Consider the following 22,868-nt stretch of genomic DNA (forward strand, 5'->3'; position numbering starts at 1 on the left):
TGAGGTCTCAAACTCATTCTCTTCATACTGATTTGTTTTTTTTGAAGAACAGTAATATTTTAGACTTGTATTAACATACCACAGTTATTTATCTAATACATTCCACTCAAAGTTCATAATTGTCTCTGACTACCTATGATGTAAAAATAAAGAAAGGTTGAACATTGGATACTCTTCACAATCATTGATTTCTTTCTTCTCTTGACATTCCAATAAATTTTAATAACCGGACTGCCATCTTATAAAAATCTCAACCTTCTACATCAGTTCGAGTAACAATAATAAATTTTGAAAAAATGAGATCTATGTCAAGATATTTTAGGTTTGAACTAATAAAAGAACTATCAAGCTGTTAATAATAAACTTGAGATATCTAGGATTTCTTGATATTATTTACAATGAAGCAACCTACTGATAAAAATTATTCGGCTATGATCAGATTAGATCAAAATCTATAGCATCCTTTCATTATCAATAAAATCCTTCCTTATTTGCAACTAATGTATTCCATAATATCTTTTAATTTAAAAGATTAATATTTTTAATCAATTTAATCCATCAAATTTTTACTGCGTACTCTGATCTTAATTTACCAAATTATATAGGTTTATCAGAAGATAAGAATATCCTTGTATGTTAGATCAATCAAAGATAGATTCAACCTTCAAATTTTCTATAAAACTTAGAGCAAAATTTTAAGTTTCTTTATCTTAACTACCTCTTGGGCATTGCACATCAAAATTAAATCTTGATCCACTTTCTATTTTTGAAATCATTGTATAAGTTTCATCACTCTTCAAGAATCTAACATATCTAGAATCAATTGGAGTTAACCTTAGATTTATCTTATAATTATTTAGATAATTTTCAAATCAACCTTTCTTTGTAAAAGAATTAACTCCAACTCGAACAAACTAGAAGAACTCAAGCCAACATCCTTGTAAGTAGAAATAACTTGATTATTTCTTGTAGAGTTTTCTTCATCATAATCCTTAATATTAATCGATAAATCCATACAAAATCTTATCCCTTGTATAAGTTATTCAAAATTTAACAATGGCAAGATATCTTAGTTCAATTCAGAAATTCAAACTTTGACTTGAACAGTTAATACACTTCACCATCTTCAACAATCATAAGAAAAATTAAAGAATCTAATCCAAAAATGATAATACAAATTATTAAAGATTTCATCATAACGTATATATCATATTCTAACAAAAATAATTCTTCGTATTTAATTTAACAACAAAATCAAAATATCCTAGATCCACTTAGAAAAGCAAATTTTTAACTTGAAATTCAATATAATTTAAAAGATTAAAATAATCACATCCAAATATGATATTTTGAATAACCAAAGATTTCATCAAGATGTGTATCTCATATTCTCATAATAAAATTTAAATATATTTTTTATCTAAATTGAGTCTCATATATGATCTCTTATAGATTCAATGCTCAAAAATATTTTTCTCTCATATGATGTAATTTCTTCTTAGACCATACTCTAACTAGCTTCCTTCTGATAAGTCCAAAAAATTTTATAATGCTTAGAAAATTAACATCAAAATCAAAAAAATTATTTTGACCTTCACCCATATAAGTTTTGCATTTAATAGATAATCGAGTATACTCAACGCAACACATCAATATCTTCCTCTTCATTCTAGGGTCAACGCTTCTCATACTTAGGTTAACCCTACTAATTAGAATCTAAGATATAACTTGTTAATTCTATTATAGACATCATATGCTACTTATACATAAATTCCATCATAATATCTATTGATTCAAAATTCAAATATTAAATTCTTTCTTTTATGTCTATCATGTTCCTTATGATCATAGTCTCAAGTTCAAATATCACTAAGGTCACAATCTCGAATAATTATAACCTTAAGATCAAATACCACTTAAGTCATATTCTTTAGTGATCATAACCTAAGTTCTAATATCATTCTATCACATTCTTAATGATCATAACCTTAAACTCTGATATTATCTATCATACTCTATTGATTATAATCCTAGAGTTTTGATATCACTTATATGACAATCCCTAGTGACCTTAAACCTGGGCTCTAGTACTGTTTTGTCATATCCTAATCACTTGTATCATTGTCTCCAAATGAACGTAACCTAAGCTCTAAACTCAGATACCACTCTGTCACATTCTATTGATCATACATAAAGTTTTGATATTACTTCATAATTCCTAGTGATCTTAAATCTAAGCTCTAATATTATTCTATCACATCCTAATCACTTATATCATAATCTCCAATGATCATAACCTAAGCTCTGATACCATTTTGTAATATTCAAATCACTTACATTATAATCCTTAGTGATCATAACCTGAGCTCTGATACCACTCTGTCACGTTCCGAACCCAACAGCCGGTTCGGATACGTGATGGCCGCACACTCTTTAGAGCAAGCCCTAAAGAATATACAAGACCAAAAATATTTCATTACAACTTCAACATCCATAATATCTAATGTTAACAATAATTCATAAAATCTTGCATAATTATAAATTAAATTTTTTCAATCCTCTGATCAGATAATATGATACTTTATCTATCCATCTGCTCACCCGTAAATCTAAACCATAGCCAATCATGAGCGTCCTGTAACTCTAAGAAGAAAAAAAAAGATGAAGGGGTGTGAGCTTTACAGTCCAGTAAGAATTTTCATATCACACCAATATAATAATATAATCTGAAAATAAAGATAAGCAATAAAATATAAAATCCCATGTTCAATATCTGGAATAATTCAAACATCTATAAATTATCTGTTTTGTCAAAAGAGATGCATCATCATATATTAATGCATGAAATACTTTTGTTCAACAATTATTTTATGTCTTGTCTTTTATTTCTTTTTTGATTATCATATGATCTTTAACATTTTTTTTTTGACTCTGGACTAATCAAGTCTATACCTCAGTCATCATCCGAATCAATTTTCACTTAAAAACCTTTCAAGGCTGTCCCAAGATGAGCTCCTGACCGGCTGTCCCACGTACGAAAGTCCGTGAGAGGCTGTCCCAGGTATAAGCTCCTGACGGACTGTCCCAAGCATGAGCTCCTAGCCGGCTGATCCATCTATAAACTAGTGGGGGCTGTCCCAAGTATAAGCTCCTGACGGACTGTTTCAAGCATAAGCTCCTAGCAGGCTGTTCCATATGACAAGGCTAGTCCATACCATATCTCTCTTTTTCATTTAATCATTATGTGTTGATTTCATCAAATCAATTCCGACTTACATTATGATCAATTTAGATATGTCATATCCATATAATCATGCCATCAATCTCTAATACATATATATTGACATAACATATTCATGCTCAAAATCAAATAATAGTATCTCAGATATAATAAATTCATCGATCTCAAATCCGATGATGCAAAACCAATGATGTAAGACAAACAGTAAAATAGCATATATATAATAGTGATCATGTACAGAGATTCTTACTTTTATCAGTGACTGATCCAAGCATAAAAATCAATATTCTTCTTCGATTTATGAATTTTGAAAATAAAATATTTCACTCGATATCTTATGCAGACAATCATATCTCTTCGTAACCCTAATCAATTATAAAAATTATATATGAAGAAATTATCGATAATCGATCCTAATAACACAAATCTAGGACCTCTCTTAGGATTAACCAAAATTAGGATTTGTCTGAGGATCTGGACCCTCCATTGGTCCACAAAATTTTTAGAGAGAGAAAATTCATGAAGAGAGAGAAAATTTTAGAGAGAGAAAGTAGAGAGAGAAAATTTTTGTATCCTTCAGATGAAGCAATCATGATCGAGATCATCAATGGCCATATCAAGGTGACTTAATATGAATTAATCATGATTGATATTATCAATTTTGAATATAGATCGAACCGGGATCTAATCTACTGCATGAATTTCGGAGTAATCTCAGGTCATCATATTTTCATCTCAAGTTTATCCTAGGGTCCGTGATGCAATCAGAGAGGGAGAGAAAGACCCTAGAGAGACAAAATCCATAAAGAGAGAGAAAAGGTCTAGAGAGAGAAAATAGAGAGAGAATCTAGAGAGAAATTGGAGAGAGAAAGGTAGAGAGAGGAGAGAGGAAAGAGAGAGAAAGAAGAAAGAGGAAATTCTCTCTTTCCTTTTTTTTTTTCTATTTTTCTCTTTTTCTTTTTCTTTCTTTTCCCGTTTTCTTCTTCCTTTCCTCTTCCTTGGCCGAACAGGGGGAGGACCAGAGAGAAGGGGCTCGATGGCTCGAGCTCCGACGAGGGGCAGCGGTGTCTGGTCATTGGCGACAGAGCAAGGGGAGGCGGGCGGCGAGGTTCGACCGGCGAGAAACTTAGAGAAAATCAGAAAAACAGGGGATCCGCCCCTTACCTCTTATTTTCCGGTCATTGACTGGTCGCCAGCGGCCAAGACCCATAGAGAAGGAAGGCTAGGAGGCAAGGGTCCTATCCTAGGGGTTAGACGCCGCAATCAGCGGCGTCGGTGGCCGGAAAAGAGAGGAAAGGGCCCGACTGAAACAGAGCAAAATAGGGTTCACCATTTTCATGAATTTTCCGACGAGCTCGACGGCCGGTAAGGGTGCACGAAGCCATGGGAAGGAGGGGAAGGAAGAGAGGAAGGAGGAGAAGGGCTTACCTCAAGCTTCAGCAGTGTCGTCGGCTTTAATTTTTGACGAGCACGAGTACGAGAGGTCATGACTTTAACGGAAGATATCAAGAGGAAAGGAGAGGGAGGAAGGCTGGTGGAGGGTCATGCGAGAGAGGGGAGTCTTATTTATAGAGGGTCCTAGAGCTCTAAGAATCCTAGAATTCTTCTTCGTTCGGAATTCATCGGAGAAGAAGACTCCCATCAGGAGTCTTCTTCCCGTTCTATTTTTTTTTTGTATGGGCTTTGAGCTTTTGGGCTTGATCCAAGGCCCAAATGGGCTGGGTGTTACACAATATATCAAAGGCTGCATCTTGCCCCTTTCATAGAGAGCATGGATAGGGATGTTGTAGGAGAAGAGGTTGGAAATAACCGAGAGGTCTGTGGTAGGGATCTCATAAGAGGCGGTAGACCATATAGTTAAAGTCGTCAATACTTGTGAAGCCAGTGAAGAGAGCCTTTGTAAGATATAATAGCACGAAGGTAGTCGAAGGCATGTAGCTAGTGAAAGGTGGTGGTGGCATGGGTAGGCACGTTGGCCTTGCCGTAAAGGGAGATCGGGCGGATGGTGAAGTCTTTGGGGGCAAAATCGGTGCAATAGCACTTCTTGTACTTGAGGATGGGCTCAATGGCATTGGAGTGTTAGGCAACAGAGAGGCGATGGATAGATATCTCATAGATACAATACTTGTAAAAAGATGTAGCATTACTCATAAAACTTTTTGAAGGCGACAACATGCTTGTTGGGGTTGCGCTCCTAGAAAAGGTAGTTGATGGTGGTTTCTAGGAGGTTCGAGTAGGAATCAGGGTTAGGATTTGAAAAAGAGACGAAAAGATGGGAGAGATGTTAGGAGAGGTGTAGGCCAGCGGACATAGATTTTAGCCTGTTAGTCCAAAGAGAGCGAGGAGGGGGGTTTAATGGAGGATGGAGGTTTTGCGCTTTAAGGAGATTTGGTTGGACTTAAGGGGGCACCATGATGAATTTCCCAATTTCATATGGATTGGTATGAGGTGAACCAAAAAATAATATTTATTTAGTTAGGGGTTTGCTAATAATTTTGCCTATCTTTGCATGGCTGACAAATTATACCTAGTTTGTGATCCAGGGCTCATGAGTGATCAAGTCTCTTCCAAGAACTCACGAGTAATTTTTCTCGTCAGATTAATGGGAATAACATTTGCCGATTTTGATAGTGGTCGTAACATAAGAACTAATAAGTAATTCGTATTCATCCAAGATAAAATTTGATCCAATCCCCTCTGTCTTTATGGCGATTGATTCCTCTGTTGCTAAGATCTATGGCCGATTCTCACGTTTCTCGGAAAGATCTTCCGATTTTTGGTCAAGAAGCTATGGAAGGGCGATTCAGAAAGACTGCAAGTTTTTCCAAGAAGATCGAGGTTTGAAGTTATTAGTATCCTGTTTCGTCTCATTCTTCACGTTTCTTCCGTTTTTCCTTTAGGATCGATCTAGACTTAGATGCGTTCCTTCTGTAGCCCTAAAAACCTTTTTTCCCCCTCTTTTCAGATTGACGATTCCTGACCAAAGAAAAGCTACGAACAAGCGACAATTGGCGCGCAGACCACCGTAAGCAAGAAGGGGTTCAATCAATTTATCTGGTCCCTCTCTTTCTTCTCTTTTCCCACTACTCTTTTTTCTTTGGTTGATCTGAGATCGTCACGATCTTTAGATAGAACTCAAAAATCGCAGATGGCAACCCTACAAATTAATCTCTCTCTTCTTGGGTTTCATGACAACATTTGTCGTTCCGTTTTCTTATTTTTGCGTTCTTGCATTGCTACTCTCTTGAAACAAAAAAGAAGAAGACTCTTGAAATTTATTTTTTTTAATAAATATCGATGGGATTTAAGAAACAGGATTTTTATCATATGTTGGATGGTTTTTGGTTCTTCTTATGTTGATTTCCAAGTAGGTGCTTAGATGTTCTCGGTCAGATATTTTGTTTCTTGATGATGTTTCTCTCTCTCTTCAGCAATAAACACTTTTGTCATACAGTTTTCTTGTCCAAAATTAGCTGATGATATGTTTCGAAGTTGACTACAAAGTGTCAGAAGAAATCTGAAAGATATAATGAACTGCTCTGGGATATGTTGAATAGTTATATTTTCTCATTACGTTGCCCGACTCTCATCTTTTCGTACTGTATATGCTGATTCTGAAAACATTTTCTGTCTGTTGTAGATCATTTTGCTCAATTCCTTTGTCTTAATGCTTTACCATGGTATGCCATATCCTATAGTTTGCTTTTTCTCTTAATAAAATAAATTCTCCTTTTTGTTTAAAATTATCAAAATCTGGTCTTCTAGTTTCTTCTCCTTTTAGTCTAATACGCTGATCCTCTCCTTTCAGTTCTCACAGATGTCATCTATTGTCTAATATTGGTTTATAAGGAACTTTGTTTCTTCTAGAAAAAAAACTGTTTTACCTTTAGTTGCCAATTTTTTTCTTAGATGTTGATTACCAATTTTGGTGGGAGACATAGTGGATGGAGTTGAATGCATTCTTTATAGCGTAATCCTATAATAAAGTTTTATAAGGTGTATTTTGAATGGCCCATGTTGTGGCTTATATAATGCTTGGTTAATTTAAACTCATGTACTTATCTTCATAAGGTCCATATTGCGGGTTTTCTTTTCAACCAATTTGCAAGATTGTTATCATAATTATTATGCAATTGTTTTTATACAGCCTATGTCAAGGATTTTCTTTCAGACTATTATGAACTCCCATTATGTATTTATGATCTTATGGCTATTTTTTTGGTTTTATTAAATCATAATGTGCATTTGAATGGCTAAAGCGGTGGTTTACATATCTTTTGGTCAAACCTGTCATGTACTTGCATTTCTACAGCTCATGTTGTGGCATTTCTTAGAAATTGTTATGAATGATTGGTATATATTTTTGTTCCTTTGGCCTATGTCATGGCCAATATATGGCTTGATTAGTTTAAATTTGTTATATACTTGTGCATACTTGGTCCATGTCATTCTCTGTAAATGGCTTGGTTAAAAGTGACATATACGTGTATTCATATAGCCCGATTTTTGGCTTTTCTTATAAAATCATTATGAAGGATTATATGGAATTGTTATATATTTGTAGTCATATGGCTCATTTTGTGGCTTATATAAGAGTTGTTATGAAGAATTTTAATATATTTGTGTTTATATAGCCCATGTTGAGGCTTCTTGTTCTAGATTATTGTGCAGGATCATCATCTCCTTGTGTTCCTTTTTTTCCGTATTTTACCTTTTCTTTTAAACCATTATGTGGAATTATTGGCCAATGTCATGGCATGTAAATGTTTTGGTTAAAATTGTTAATATTTGTATAGCCCGTGTTGTGTCTTTTCTTATAAATCCTTCTGAAGAATTACAAGTCAGTGGATTTTTTGATATTATCATGTTGAACTGTAGTATATTTGCTCTCACATGGCCCATGTCGTGGTTTATATATAATATGATTAAAGTTGTTATGTACTTGTATTTTTGCAACCCATGTTATGGTTTGTCTTATGAATTGGTATGAAAAATCATTATGTACTTTTGTTGATATAGGCCATGTCGAGGCTTCTTGTTTTGGATTATTGTGCAAAACCATTAATTACTTGTGTGATTTATCTCATGTTTTGGCTTTTCTTTTAAACCATTATGTTGAATTATTTACCTATGTTGGGGCTTGTAAATATTTTGGTTAAATTTGTTAATATGTGTAGAGCCCATGTTGTGGCTTTGCTTATAAATATCTCTGAAGAATGATAAGTTTGTGGTTTTTTATATAATTATGTGGAATTGTTATGTATGCTTTCACATGGCCCATGTTGTGGCTTATATATAATATGTTTAAACTTGTTATGTACTTGTATTTTTGCAGCTCGTGATGTCATTTTTCTTGTAAGTTGTTGTGAAGAATTGTCATTTACTTGTGTTCATATAACCCATCTTTTTGTTTTGGATTATTGTCTAGGACCATTATTTACTTGTGTTTCCTTTTCTTGTGTTTTGGCTTTTCTCTTACATCGTTATGTGGAATTATTTGCCCATGTCGTGGCTTGTAGATGTTTGGGTTAAATTTTTTTATCTGTAGAGTCCATGCCATGGCTTTTCTTATAACTCATTGTGAAGGATTATTTGTCAATGGGTTTTTTTAATATAATTGGTATATATTTGCTTGCACATGGTCCATGTCATAGCTTATATATATTTTGACAAATCTTGTTATATACATATTTTTTGTTGCCCATATTACGGTTTTCCTTATAAATTGTCATGAAGAATTTTTATATGCTTGGGTTTGTAGGGCCCATGTCGAGGCTTCTGGTTTTGAATTATTGTGTAGGTCTATTATTTACTTGTGTTACCTTTTATCATGTTTGGGCATTTCTTTAAATTGTTATGCGGAATTATTGGCCCTTGTCATGCCTTATCAACGTTTTGGTTAGTTAATATTTGTATAATCCATGCATGGCTTTTTTTATAGATTGTGGTAAAGTATTAGACATCGCTGGTTTTTTGTATCATGTCATGGAATTGTTAGATTGTTGCTCTCATATGGCCCATGTCGTGGCTTATATTCATTTTGGTTAAATGTAGCCTAAATCATGGTTCTTCTTATAAATTATCACGAAGAATTTTATACTTGTGTTCATACAGCCCATGTCAAGCCTTCTTGTTTTGGGTTATCGTGCAGGACTATTACTTGTGTTCCATTTTCTGACTTTTTGGCTTTTATTTTATAGCCTATTATGTGGAACTATTGGCATATGTTGTGGATCATAAATGTTTTAGGTAAACCTGGTAATATTTATATAGCCCATGTCATGGCTCTTCTTACAAATCATTAGGAGGGGGAATTTTTTTGAATTTATTATACTATACTGTTATATACATGCTTTCACATGGCCCATGTTGTGGCTTATATGTAATTTGGTTAAACTTGTTATGTAATACTTTCTAGACCATATTATGTTTTTTTCTTAGAATTTGTTATGAGGAATTATTATGTACTTGTGTTCATATAGCCCATGTCGAGGCTTATATATAATTTGACTAAACTTGTTATATACTTGATTTTTATAGCCATATTGCTGTTTTTTTTAATAAATTGTTATGTAGAATTGTTTAGTACTTGTTTTTATACAAGCCACGTCGAGGCTTCTGTTTTGGATTATTGTGCAGGGCTGATGTCTACTTGTGTTTTTCATCCTGGTTTTCGCTTTTTCTTTAAACCATTATGTGGATATATTGGCCCATCTCGTAGCTTGTAAATTTTTTGGTTAAAAAATGTTAATATTGTATAGCCTATGTTGTGGCTTTCCTTATAAATCATTTTGAAGAATTGTACGTGGAAGTTTTATATCATTATATGGAACTATTATATACTTACTTTCATATGGCCCATGTCGTGGCTTATCTATAATTTGGTTAGACTTGTTATCTACTTGCAGTTTTGTAGCCTATATCGTGGTTTATCTTATAAATTGTCGTGAAGAATTGTTATATACTTGTGTTCATATAGCCCATGTTAAGGCTTCTTGTTTCGATTATTGTGCAGGACCGTTGTTTACTTGTGTTCATAAATTGTCATGAAGAATTGTTATATACTTGTGTTCATAAAGCCGATGTTGAGGCTTCTTGTTTTGAATTATTGTGCAAGTCATTAATTACTTGTGACTCTTCCCATATTTTGGCACTTCTTTAAACCATTATGTGGAAACAATTGACCCATCAGCTTATATATGTCCTGGTTAAACTTGTTAATTTTTGTATAGCCCTTGTTGTGGCTTTTCTTATAGATTATTGTAAAGTGTTAGACATCAGTGGATTTTTTGTTTCATTTGGTGGAATTGTTATTGCTTGCTTTCATATGGCCTATGTCGTGCCTGATATTTAATTTGGTTAAATGTAGCCCATATTATGGTTTTTATTATAAATTGTCTTGAAGAATTGCTATGTGCTTGTGTTCATATAGGCCATGTTGAGGTTTCTTATTTTGGATTATTATGCAGGGCCATTACTTGTCTTCCATTTCTGGTGTTTTATCTTTTACTTTATAAACTATTATGTGGAATTATTGGCCCATGTTGTGGCTTGTAAATGTTTTTGTTAAACTTGGTAATATTTGTGTAGCCCATATCATGGGATTTTCAATAAATCAATTTGAAGGTTTATATGTTAGTGGATATTGTAATTTGTTATGTTATACTGTTATATACTTGCTTTAGCATAGCCCATGTCATGGCTTATATATAATTTGGTTAAACCTGTTATTGCTTTCGAACCAATATTATGGCTTCAACATGGCCCATGTCATGGCTTGTATGTAATATGGTTAAACTTGTTATATACTCGTATTTTTATAGCCCATGTTATGGTTTTTCTTATAAATTGTTGTGAAGGGTCTGTTATATACATGTGTTCATATAGGCCATGTCAGGGCATCTTGCTTTGGATTATTATGCAGGCCCATTATTTACTTGTTTTACGTTTTCCCATGTTTTGGATTCTCTTTAAATTGTCATGTGAAATTGTTGGCCCATGTTATGGCTTGTAGATGTTTTGGTTAACTTTGTTAATTTTTGTATGGCCCATATCGTGGCTTTTGTTATAAATCCTTGTGAAGGATTATATGTTTGTGGAATTTTTTATATCATTATGTGGAATTGTTATATACTTTCTTTCACATGGCCCATGTCATGGCTTATATATACAAGTTGCCTAAACTTGTTATGTACGTATTTTTTATTGAGCATATTGTTGTTTTTCTTATCAACCATCTTGAAGAATTCTTATATGCTTGTGTTTGTAGAGCCCATGTCGAGACTTTTTGTTTTGAATGAATGTATAGGTCCAACATTTATTTGTGTTACTTTTTTCCATGTTTTGGCATTGATTTAAACCGTTATATGGAACTATTGGCCCATGTCGTGGCTTATAAATGTTTTGGTTAAACTTATAAATGTCATGGCTTTTCTTGCAGATAATTGTAAAGTATTCAGACGTCAGTGGATTTTTTGTATCATTTTGTGGAATTGTTATATACTTGCTCTCATATGGCCCATGTCATGGCTTATATTTAATTCAGTTAAATGTAGCCCATATTCTGGTTTTTCTTATAAATTGTCATGAAGAATTGTTATTACTTTTGCTCATACGGCCCTTGTTGAGGCTTCTTGTTTTGGATTATCGTGCAGGTCCATTACTTGTGTTCCATTTTTCATGTTTGGCTTTTATTTTATAACCTATTATGTGGAATTATCGGCCCATGTCATGGCTTGTAAATGTTTTGGCTAAACTTGGTGATATTTGTATAGTCCATGTTGTGGCACTTTTGCAAATAATTGTGAAGGTTTGTGTGTCAATGGATTTTTTTTTAACTTATTTTGTTATGCTGATATATGCTTGCTTTCACATGGCCTATGTTGTGGCCTATATATAATTTGGTTAAGCTTGTTATGTAATACTTTCTAGCCCATATTATATTTTTTTTTTAGAAATTGGTAGAGGAATTATTATATACTTGCGTTCATATAGCCCATGTTGAGGCTTATATATAATTTGATTGAAGCTATTATATGCGTGATTTTTATAGCCATATTGTGGTTTTTCTTATAAATTGTTATGTAGAATTGTTAAGTACTTGTTTTTATATAGCCCATGTCGAGGCTTCTTGTTTTGGATTATTGTGCAGGGCTGATATCTACTTGTGTGCCTTCATCTTATGGCTTGTAAATATTTTGGTTAAACTTGTTAATATTTGTATAGCCCATGTTGTGTCTTTTCTTGTAAATCATTTGGAAGAATTATGTGTCAGTTGAAGTTTTTGTATCGTTACACGGAATTGTTATATACTTGCTTTAACATAGCCCATGTCGTGGGTTATATATTTTATTTGGCTCAACTTATTATGTACATATTTTTTAGAAAGAGTCAAAGGATGCTACGGTTGATCCAATCGTAGTAATTCATATTAAGGAATCAAATAATGAAAAAGAGTCTTATGCTGAAGTTGTCTGAGATAGGGATATTTCTTTTAGAGATTTAGTCAACCATTAGAATAGAGAGTTGACTAAGTTTGAATTTGCTTCGGAGATAAGAATAAGAAGATATGTTTGGTGTGGATGATTCATATTGTGCCTTAATATTTGATAAGATTTTTGATTGTCAATTAATTTTGAAGCTACTCAAAAGTTTGAATAGATAAAAGACTATATGCATGAAATTTGATTTCATATGTAGGAGATATCTATATGCAGATATATAGAGCTATTTAACTAAAGGCATGTAGCTATAGTCAAAATTTTGTTATCAATTTTACTTATTTACAAGTAATGGCAGATGCTTTGGTGAGTAGTGGTTGCAATTGGCAATTTGATGTTCGTTGGCATAAGCTGGATGTTTTGTGAAATCTTGGCATAGTGATAGTTGAGCCAATGTTGAGGGGAAGTGTTGGAGGATATCATTGATTTTGACATAAGTATCAAAAGGGGATGAGTTAATAAAAGAGTTATTATTTGAGTCGATAAAAAAGACTTATTGTTTTGTCAAGTTGTTGCATGCTGCTGTTAATGCTGTAATAATTGTTAGAATGCTGTAATAATTGTTAGAAAATCGGGTAGGATGCATGTATAGATTTCAAAAATTTTTACAAGAGCAGCAGAAAAACAATCGGCTTAAACTCTTTAACCTCACATGCGTTAGATCTTATCTAATCCTACCCAAGTCCAGAAGTAAAGACATACATATAATCTGAAAATAAAATAAATATGAGATCAAATCTCAATACCTTAACGCGGGTAGAAATTCGCCACTATCGATCGGAGATGCCTGATCGGAGTATCGAGATCACCGATGTGCTAGCACCTTGCAGATCTCGCTCCTCAGCCTTGGATCTACATCTCTTCTTCTAGATCTTGAAGAAGATGATCGTTGCGTGAACTCCTTCACGCAGATTCGATGGGATCTGAACCAGATCACCAAGAAGGAAAGAACTTTTCTTCTTCTCTTCTTCTCTCTCTTTTTCTCTCTTAGATCTGATCACCATCAGATCTTGGCGTAAAGGTGAAGGAAGAAAGAAAGAAGGCGCCCCCTTGATCTTGCCAAAAATGGAGGAAGGTGCCACCCTTCTTTCCATTAATTTCACACACATATTAGGAGATAATGAAGAGATAATGAAGAGATAATGAGGAGATAATTTAGCCAACTCATTGACTTAATCCAATCTTCTTGAGCTCACAATTAGGCGTTCAATTAAATCCAAATGGATTTAGGTTATGTTCAAGATCATGGACTTGATTCAATTGATGACCCTCGAAGGATAGAATTGAAAATATTCCAATCCATCGAAAAGAGTTTCGATGATATTGTGATGGAGATCATAATATATCTCACTACCTGATAGAATAGAACCTATGGGATCACATATTAAGAGATTTAATCTTGAATTTGCCAATTAGGCTTATGAAGTTCTAATTGGGTTAGGCTTTATGGAAATCCTATTGAGTTTAAGAGAACCATGCTAGCACATGGTTAAACTTAATTCTTCTCGGAACTTCGATTGGATTAAGTCCATTGTCTTGAACCTAACCTAAATCCATTTGGATTTAATTGGGCACCTAATTGTGAGTCCAAGAGAATTAGATTAAGTCAATGAGTTGGTTAAATTATCTCCTCATTATCTCTTCATTATCTCCTCATTATCTCCTAATGTGTGTGTGGAATTATTGAAAAGAATGATGGCGCCTTCCTCTATTTTTGGCAGGATCAAGGGGACGTCTCCTTTCTTTCTTTCTTTACCTCCACGCCAAGATCTGATGGTGATCAGATCTAAGAGAAAAAGAGAGAGAAGAAGAAAAGTTCTTTCTTTCTTGGTGATTTGGTTCAGATCCCGTCAGATCTGCGCAAAGGAGTTCGCGCAGCGATCATCTTCTTCAAGATCTAGAAGAAGAGATGCAGATCCAAGGCTGAAGAGCGAGATCTGCAAGGTGCTAGCACACTGGTGATCTCGATGGTCCGATCAGACATCTCCGTGTGGATACTAGCAAAGGCCGGACGTCTGCGCGGTTATGATCGGAACTCCGAACATCCGCAGGAGCCGAAGGTATGGAGATCTAATCTTCAATTTTATTTTACTGACGATTGTTTTCTTTTCAGATTTCAGATCAAGGTAACATGTTCGTGTCAAGATCCTAAGAATGGTTTTCAGATCAGATCTGATACGTGAAATAAATTAAAATATTTTAATTTATTTATTTTCGCTGCATAAAGTTTTAGAAAAAAATTTAAACTACACGTACGAAATCATAGTGCATTCTAACAATAATAGCACTGAAAATTGTGGCATTCACAATATCTATGAATATAGATTTTGTAATGAGAGGGAGTATCGGTGGTTTGAGTTTTAGTTTTAGTGCTAGTCCAAGGCTGGGTACAAGTTTTTGTCTTTTAGTGGGATTATGATGTTTTTGTTTTGTAGCGGGAGAGAGTGGTTTTATAAAGAGAGGGAGTAACGTGAAGAGTAGTAGAGGGAGATTTTGTGAAGCATCATTGTGTGCGAGAGTGAGAGAGGCATCTTCGAAAGACTTGAGGCTTCTTGTAACAGGAGTTAAACTTATTATTTCGACTTTTTTTTTGGAATAGATTTGATTTCTTTTCTATTTTTTTTCTTTCTACTATTGTTGCTTGATTTAATTTGGGTTTGTGCTAGATCCTGGGCTGATATGTTTGATTTACATTGGGTAGTATGCCATTTTACATATTTGTTTTCCACTTTCATGTGAAAGACATTAGTTAATATATAAAGGTTCTTGTGGGTATGTAATATTATACATGTTAACAATTGATGTTCAAAAATGAACATTGGTGGTTCTTTGGATTCTATGCTATCTTCCTAAACAAAGTAATATTAGATCTCGTGTGTTATTTATTCATCGTTTGTCTCTAACGCCTGCCACAGTTTTATAAAAGTATTAAATCTCGTGTGTTATCCCTTCTTACTTCTCTTTTACAGCCTCCACGGTGTTATCAAAGTATTTTGGATTTTTTTCATGATAACCTTTTTGACTAAGCAAACTATCCTTTTGTCTTGTTTGGATTTTTTACCCCTTGAGCCGGGACCATGAAGAGCGACACCTTTCTTTCTATTCTGCGAATCTGGCCCACCTCAGTCTTTCATGGGCCTCTCTCAACCTACCCCCTCTTCCTTATCCCGTCCAGATTCAATGACTGCAACCCAGTCTAGGAATTCCGTGTTGACTGTTCTCCAACCTGCTGGGTAGTTGCCTGTTTGGTACTAGTTAGCTCAATTCCCGTCCACGTTGCTACAGGGTGCCCATGCCTGCAAGTTGTGTTGACCAGTTTATCACCTGGATCTTGCTTTATATTTTTGTGGTGAATTTTCTTAGTAATATTTTTTCAAAAAATTCTTAGTAGTATGCCTTCAGACCGTTTGATCTGCTGGGCTGTGTTTGCATCCCAGGTTTGATGGAGGTGATCACCACACTTGTGATTAGATAGAATTCAAACGGTGTGGTATGATGTCTGAACAAATTGTTTAAATTTTAATCTATAAATATCTAGCTATTTTTAAGAATCTGTGAGGGGAAAGGCCATTATTATTTCTTTCTTATCCATTAGAGAACTTCAAAATTTCACTGTAATTATCAATTTTTCAACTTTTTATTGTTTAAATGATTAAATAATATTTTCAAAACTCTATCATTGACAATTGTCATATAATTAATACATTATTTTTTATTTTTTTGTATATATACCATCCTAAATATTCAAATTTACATGAATACCATCTTAAAATTAATATTTGTATGTACATACCTTCATAAAACTCCTTTGCATAACAATATTGCTAATGCTGTTAGCCAAAAACATTTTTTTTAAAAAATAATTTATTGCTGAAAATGGGTAAGGTTAATGGGTTTTGTCCACTTGACCTATCATCCTCTGCTTTGCTTGCAAATTGCATGCACTGTTTCTCATGCGATTTCCAGCATGCCTAATTCTCTAAAAAGCCTAATCTCTCTCAACCCTTGCCTCAATTTTTGACCACTGCTTTCATTGCCAATCCCCTCTTTATTATATCTCATTGCCATTTCCTTCCATGACCGGATGGCTCTTGAAGCTGCTGTCAACAACGTCGAGCACCTTTTCTCAACTCCCTTCTATATGATTGGTGTACCTTTTCTCATCATCACTCCCAAGGATGACAATCTGACTCTCACTCTCTTTTCTTTATCAAAGATTTTCTTAGCACCGAATTCATATTCTCTTTGATCACTGCTTCTAACAATAACTAGTTGGACTCCCGCTCTGTCCTTTGCAAGAGATTTTCTCAACAGCAGATTCATCCTCACATTTTCACTCCCAAGGATGACCAGTTGGACTGTCCTTCCATTGGACAATGCCGAGCACTATGTCGGAGTTTTTAATGCCGAGCCCCTTGCCAGAGTTTCCATCATCGAGCACTTTGTCGGATCTTCATTCAATTAGGGAAGACTAGGTTGGCTTTCCTTGGCCTCCCCACCCTCATTGCTTGGCCTCTCTGTCGTCTTTGCCTGGCTTTCCAGTGAGCACTCCTTGCTCAACGTCGACTATGAGGCTAAGGTATGTCGTGTCTGCGGCCTCACCTTCTTTTGGAGGAATATTAGTGGTGGTGCCATTCTCCTCGTTGACATTGCTTCGTTTGGAACTTTGGCCACCCCAACTTGGTAGGCTCCATTTTTCTGGCATTCATCGCACTCAAGAACGTCAAGCTCCTTCATATCCATAGTATAACATCTTTGGTATCAACCATGCTATTTTATGTATATGGATATTCTATATCATCCCGATCAATGCACGCTTTCTTTTATTTTAATTCCTATATATGAACTTCAGTTTGTACTTTATTCCTTAAATTAATCTGTACACTTTTTATAGATAACTATTTTCTCATAATATCTAAATATGAAATAGCTCAATATATGGTTAGTTAAATTTCTAAAATTCTTGTCAAAAATATTCTAAGATTGAAAAAATAATGAGAATAAGGAGAAATGGTAGAATTGAAATTGTTGAATGTCACGTTTGTTTCGAGTTTCGGTTGTTATATGTCATAATTTGATTGGTGTTTTGCTTAGAATGTGCTGAAATATTCTATTTATTTCATCTCTGTATTTTGGTGGTCATGATCATGTGAATTGGTAAAAGCACTATCTTCCTTTTCTTTCATTTTTATTGTGTAGTTTTGATTGGTAAGCTCTCTTTCTTATTTCATGCATCATGAATATTTGCTTATTCCGTTCAGGCTTGTTAAAATGGAGCAATCACTTTCCAAATTAAAGGTACAATTTGGAGTTTTACAAGAATAAAGTATTATTGTAGGTTTGCTAATGTTGATCACTACTGTTATCATGACCTATATGATGATATTTTGCACACCTTCAATTGAAGCTTGAAGAGACCATAAATATTTTGTCTATGGTTAGACATTTGTCACTTAGGTCTTATATGATTCTAGATAGATCATAAATTAATGAGTTTATTTGAGGAGTACAAAGATTTGAAGGAGTGCTTCTTATTTGTCACAAACTAGGTTAATGATATATAACTTTCCCAATCAACACTAGGCAACCAAGGCCAAATTGAAATATGTAGACTTGTTGCAACTACAATAGAAAAGGTTCGAGTGGATGACTAAAGGGAGAACCAAAGGCGGAATGAAAGTGAGCTTCTAGCTGCAATAGGGATTGATATCTTAGGTATTGCTATTGAGAATAATGACTATAATGGAGTAAATGATGAAATTATGTTTCAAAAGGAACAAGAATCAAATACTCAAATTTGTGATTTTGAGAGTGGTTATCACAATATTTCTAGCAGTGCTTCTGATTCCGATGATGATGATAATGTCATAGGACTTGAGGGGGAGAGATATAAGATGGACAATGAGAATCCTAACATAACTGTGGGAGTAATATATGTAAGCCGAGGACACTTCAAGATGGCATTGAGTCAATATGCTATATTGAATGAATTTGCTATAAGGATTTTTAAAAGTGAGCTAGGTGTAGTGACAATGAGTTACAAAAATGAAGCTTGTAAGTGAGGCTTCATTATCGAGGCTTCATTATCATGTGATGGGCACATAATTTAGGTATTATAGTAGAGATATCAATCTTTTTCATTGTAATATGAATAATATTGTATGTATTAATATGTTATTAAGGTTATTTATGCAAGTCAAAAAATTTGAAGGAACCTCACACATGCTCATCTGTGAATAAATGTGGCAATAAGATGGTCATACAATTTTGGATATATGATAAGGTGATTGGTTGGCTAAGAAAAGAGAGTGACTTGTCACTTATTGAATTAAGAAGAAGATTATTACAGTTCCATTGTCTTGAGCCTTCATATCACAGAGTCTGACAAGGAAAGGAGTTTGCCATGTTGGGCAGATTCTTTTGAAAAAATGGAGGATTTCAAGGAGGAGCTTTTAAGAAGAAACCTAGGTACTATGATAAAGTTGCAACTTGATATGATTGGTGACAAGCATTGCTTTCACATTTCTTTGTTTCTCTAAAAACTTGCAATACGGGTTTCTTAGCTGATTGTAGGCCTTTTTTAGGCTTGGATGGTTGCCACTTAAAGGAAAAGTTCTCATAGCAAGAAAAGGGGAAAGTTTTGGGGTATGATGATGATTGCTATGATACTTGATGGAAAAATAATAGTTTGTTTCCAATTACAGTAGAATTTAAAGATGGTAATAGCTATATTTGGTTTTTGTTGGCACTTAGAGAAGCAATTGGAACTCTAGAAGGTTTAGTAGTTGTATCAAATTGACAAAAGGGATTGGAAGAAGCAATACAATATATATCCTAAGGCAGAAAATAGAAAATGCATGAGCTACCTATATTAAAAAAAAAAAAATCCAAACAATGTTTTTAGGAACTGGTTTGAAATCAAGGTATGAGAAGCTATAAAGGTATTCACAAAAGTTCAGTATGATATCAAGGATTAAATTAAGAAGGCTAGCTTGGAGGAATTCAAGTATTTTTGTGCTGAAAATATGAGTTATGGAGTGGATCTTAGTTTGGCATCATGGCTAAGTGCATACATAATGAATACTTTTCGAAGTCATTCAATGGATAAAACTTGATATTGGATATAAAGTGTTGCCTTTTAAGCTCAATCTAAAATCTTCTAGAAGACCCAAAAAAAGAAGGGAATTAGACATACAGATGAAAAAATATTAAACAAATGCACAAATATAAGCATTACAGTGAGCTTAGACAATCAAGCAAAGACTTGCAAAAATCCGATAGTAAAGGAATCTCAAGCTTCGAATCCTTATCTTCTACCCTAAAGAAGACTGGGAGGTAATATATAGCATTCGTTTGCTTTAATGATATTTGTCCTATATCCATTGCTTCTCATTGAAATATTGCAGGCTTAGAGAAAATGCTCAATGGAAAGAGTGTTAATTGCAGAATGTACACATGAAGTATTTGTAGCACTAAAAGAGAAAAATAAATGAAGATCGATAGGCAAGCTAGAAGAATGGGCCATCTTGAAAACCATTTTTTTTGTTTAATTAAAAATGTGTGCACAACAGAGTATCCCACCCATTAACAAAGTACATTTTATTATTCCTTACCCAAAAAAGTGCATTTTGTTATTTAAATTATTCCTTTCTTTTTTGGGTACATAAATTATTTCTTTTTGAATGTTGTAAAGAATTTCCTGATCCAACATTTTGATTAAGCACCCTTCAAGGTTTGAAACTGAAAGGCATCAGAATTTCCCTAGTTTCTTCTGTAAGGCTTCTCTAGAACCCTTGGATCATCTCATCTATGGGTGCCACTTTGCTTCAAGAATTTGGAACCCCATCTTCAGAGCATTAAGACTAACACCACAGGTCCACTAGTTCCTGGCTCAAGTGGAAAAATCATCACAATAAGCACTTCAACAACTGCAATATGCCGGTCATTCCTCTTAACCAGTCTATTTGGATTAAACAAAAAAAAAAAAAAGGAGAATTCTTCTTAGGAAAACATTGGCAGCAATATGGTTCTCAAGACCTCTCCGTATCTTTTTGGCTTCATGGAAGGAGGTGTCTCAATAATGTGTGGGGTGCCATGATAAGCTTTCATGACGAGGAGCCAATGAGCTGTCATTCGCTGGTGAAAACATGGCTGAAGGTCACCGATGAAGGACCTGATCACGCTTTCGGCAAACTTGACCGGCCATGTGTGTTTGAGAATATTCCTAGGAATAAGTCATTGTTGTGCTCCGGAATTCTACGTGTTCAGACTGGCCAGGTTGACTGAAGACGCTTCCTGACGGAAGTTATAATTTATAGCTTGAATGATGACGTCATGTTATTATCATGGTTTCACATGATAATAGCTATTGATTGTTATAGAAGACATTAACAACCATTATTTATCTCCTTTTTTTGCATATTAGAATAATTTAATATTAATATAAAATTTATTATAACAACTGTTGTAGTAATATTATAATAGATAATAATGGTATTATTGTGCAGATCACTATTTATTTTATAAAAAAATTTTGTTTAAAGATTACAGGCTTCTTTATGAATGAAAATTTAGAGTGTGATAGCACTAAATAATACATTATAACAGCCATTATTTATTTTCTGAAGACAAAGAAGGGGAGACTAATCCGGCCGTTGTCTTAGATATCGGATGAGATCAGAGCCGTCCATATTCTGTTGCTTGCGGGACGTCTGTGACGCCCCGTCTATAAGAAGGCCTAGACTGGGTCACTTCTTCTTTGTCCTTCCGCTTCCACTTACTCTCATTACGCGAGGAGAGGCTAGAGGAGAGAGGCATGCCACACAACCAAGGTCGAGAACTCACCATCGCCACACGCCTCGCGGTGGGCCTTCGCGATCTCGTCTCCATCTTATCCATCGCCACTGTTGGATTCATGCTCGCAGATCCGCCGCCAGGCGACCTCGATCTGAGGTCGGCGGCGTCCGTTCTTTTCAGTCTTCTCGCCTTCACTGCCGGCATGCTGCTTTTGTACGGCGCCATCGCCGGCATCCGTATGCCGCTGCTCTACGTGGAATTCCTGACGTTGGTGGCCTTCTCGTCGTCGTGCGCCGTTCTGATTCTCTACCCATCCCCTGCTGGCCGCGCTTCGCGGGCACTTCCGGCAGCCATCGACGTCGTCGAGGATGCGGTCGCGGGTTGTCCGGTGCCTTCCTTATTGAATAATATATTCTTTCCTCTGTTCTGGAGGAAAAAAGTTAGTAGGCCTGGGTGCCTCTAAGGGCCTTGTATCTGTTTTATTTTTAGTTTGCTTTTGGTTTTGTGATCAATGTTCTTCTTCTTCTTTGGGTTTACGGTAGGTAGAATTGAGGTGATTGATTTTCTGTGACGAGATCTACTCTTCTCCTTCAAGAGGAAACACACAAAGCCCTCCGATTTGACTTTGATCACATGGTTACTGACGATCATGGCAGTAGCACAGTTTGTCTTCCTTAGGAAATCATCCGATAATTCCACCAAGAAAGAAAGGAAAAAAAAAAAAAATCATCAGATAAAGCACCCGTGCAAGGCCTAAATGAGACAAGAAAAAGGGAATTGTTCGAAACTCTTAGCTGTGGTTACCTGTTTCTTTTTAAGCGATGGATATGGGATGCTATTCATTGGGATTTTTTTTTTTTTCCTTTTTTCTTCTTTTGTTTCAAGCAAGAGTAAAGAACGTTCTCTGAAAGAATCTCTTGACAATACAGAGTCAGATTTCAGATCACGATGATGCAGAAGCCACATCGACAGATAATTTGTTCCCCTGGATGGAATTCTACTTGGAATAGTAGATGAATTGTGATGGATATGCCTTGTTAAGGTGCTATGCAAGTAAAATTTGTCAAATCTAACTTCGTCGGGATTAAAATAAAATAAAAGTCACTGCATAAGCTGGTAACATCCTCCTCCAATTTCATCTGCTTAGTCTTACGGGGCAATCGAGAACAATTAACTGATTGCACTAGAACACTTGATCTTATCAAAGCATCTGGAATTCTAATCATATCATCCTTGCAATCTTTGCCTTGATCGTCTTACTTGGGTTGATTTATCAATTTGTGGGTCGATGCAGCTGTTTTATTATTTTGCGAACTTTTTTTTCTCCTTAC

The 22,868-nt window shown here is 34.9% G+C and overlaps 1 long non-coding RNA gene and 2 pseudogenes across 7 annotated transcripts; all 3 read left to right on the top strand.

Annotated features, from left to right (window-relative positions):
- Positions 1–5,081: 5,081 nt before the first annotated feature.
- On the top strand, positions 5,082–22,108 carry LOC105050286 (uncharacterized). 7 transcript variants are annotated; one of them, XR_002165979.3, is made up of 4 exons: positions 5,082–6,079; positions 6,207–6,298; positions 18,003–18,039; positions 21,369–22,108. It is a non-coding gene; the product is annotated as an uncharacterized lncRNA (long non-coding RNA). The 7 variants fall into 7 exon arrangements; XR_012138851.1 differs by lacking the exon at positions 18,003–18,039 and having other exon boundaries at positions 5,092–6,079; positions 21,349–22,108; XR_012138849.1 differs by lacking the exons at positions 18,003–18,039; positions 21,369–22,108 and adding an exon at positions 6,882–10,346 and having other exon boundaries at positions 5,092–6,079.
- On the top strand, positions 18,081–18,925 carry LOC140855574 (uncharacterized; annotated as a pseudogene).
- On the top strand, positions 18,923–19,849 carry LOC140855576 (uncharacterized; annotated as a pseudogene).
- Positions 22,109–22,868: the final 760 nt, after the last annotated feature.

Source organism: Elaeis guineensis, chromosome 2, assembly GCF_000442705.2.
Source record: "Elaeis guineensis isolate ETL-2024a chromosome 2, EG11, whole genome shotgun sequence".
Lineage (NCBI taxonomy): Eukaryota > Viridiplantae > Streptophyta > Magnoliopsida > Arecales > Arecaceae > Elaeis > Elaeis guineensis.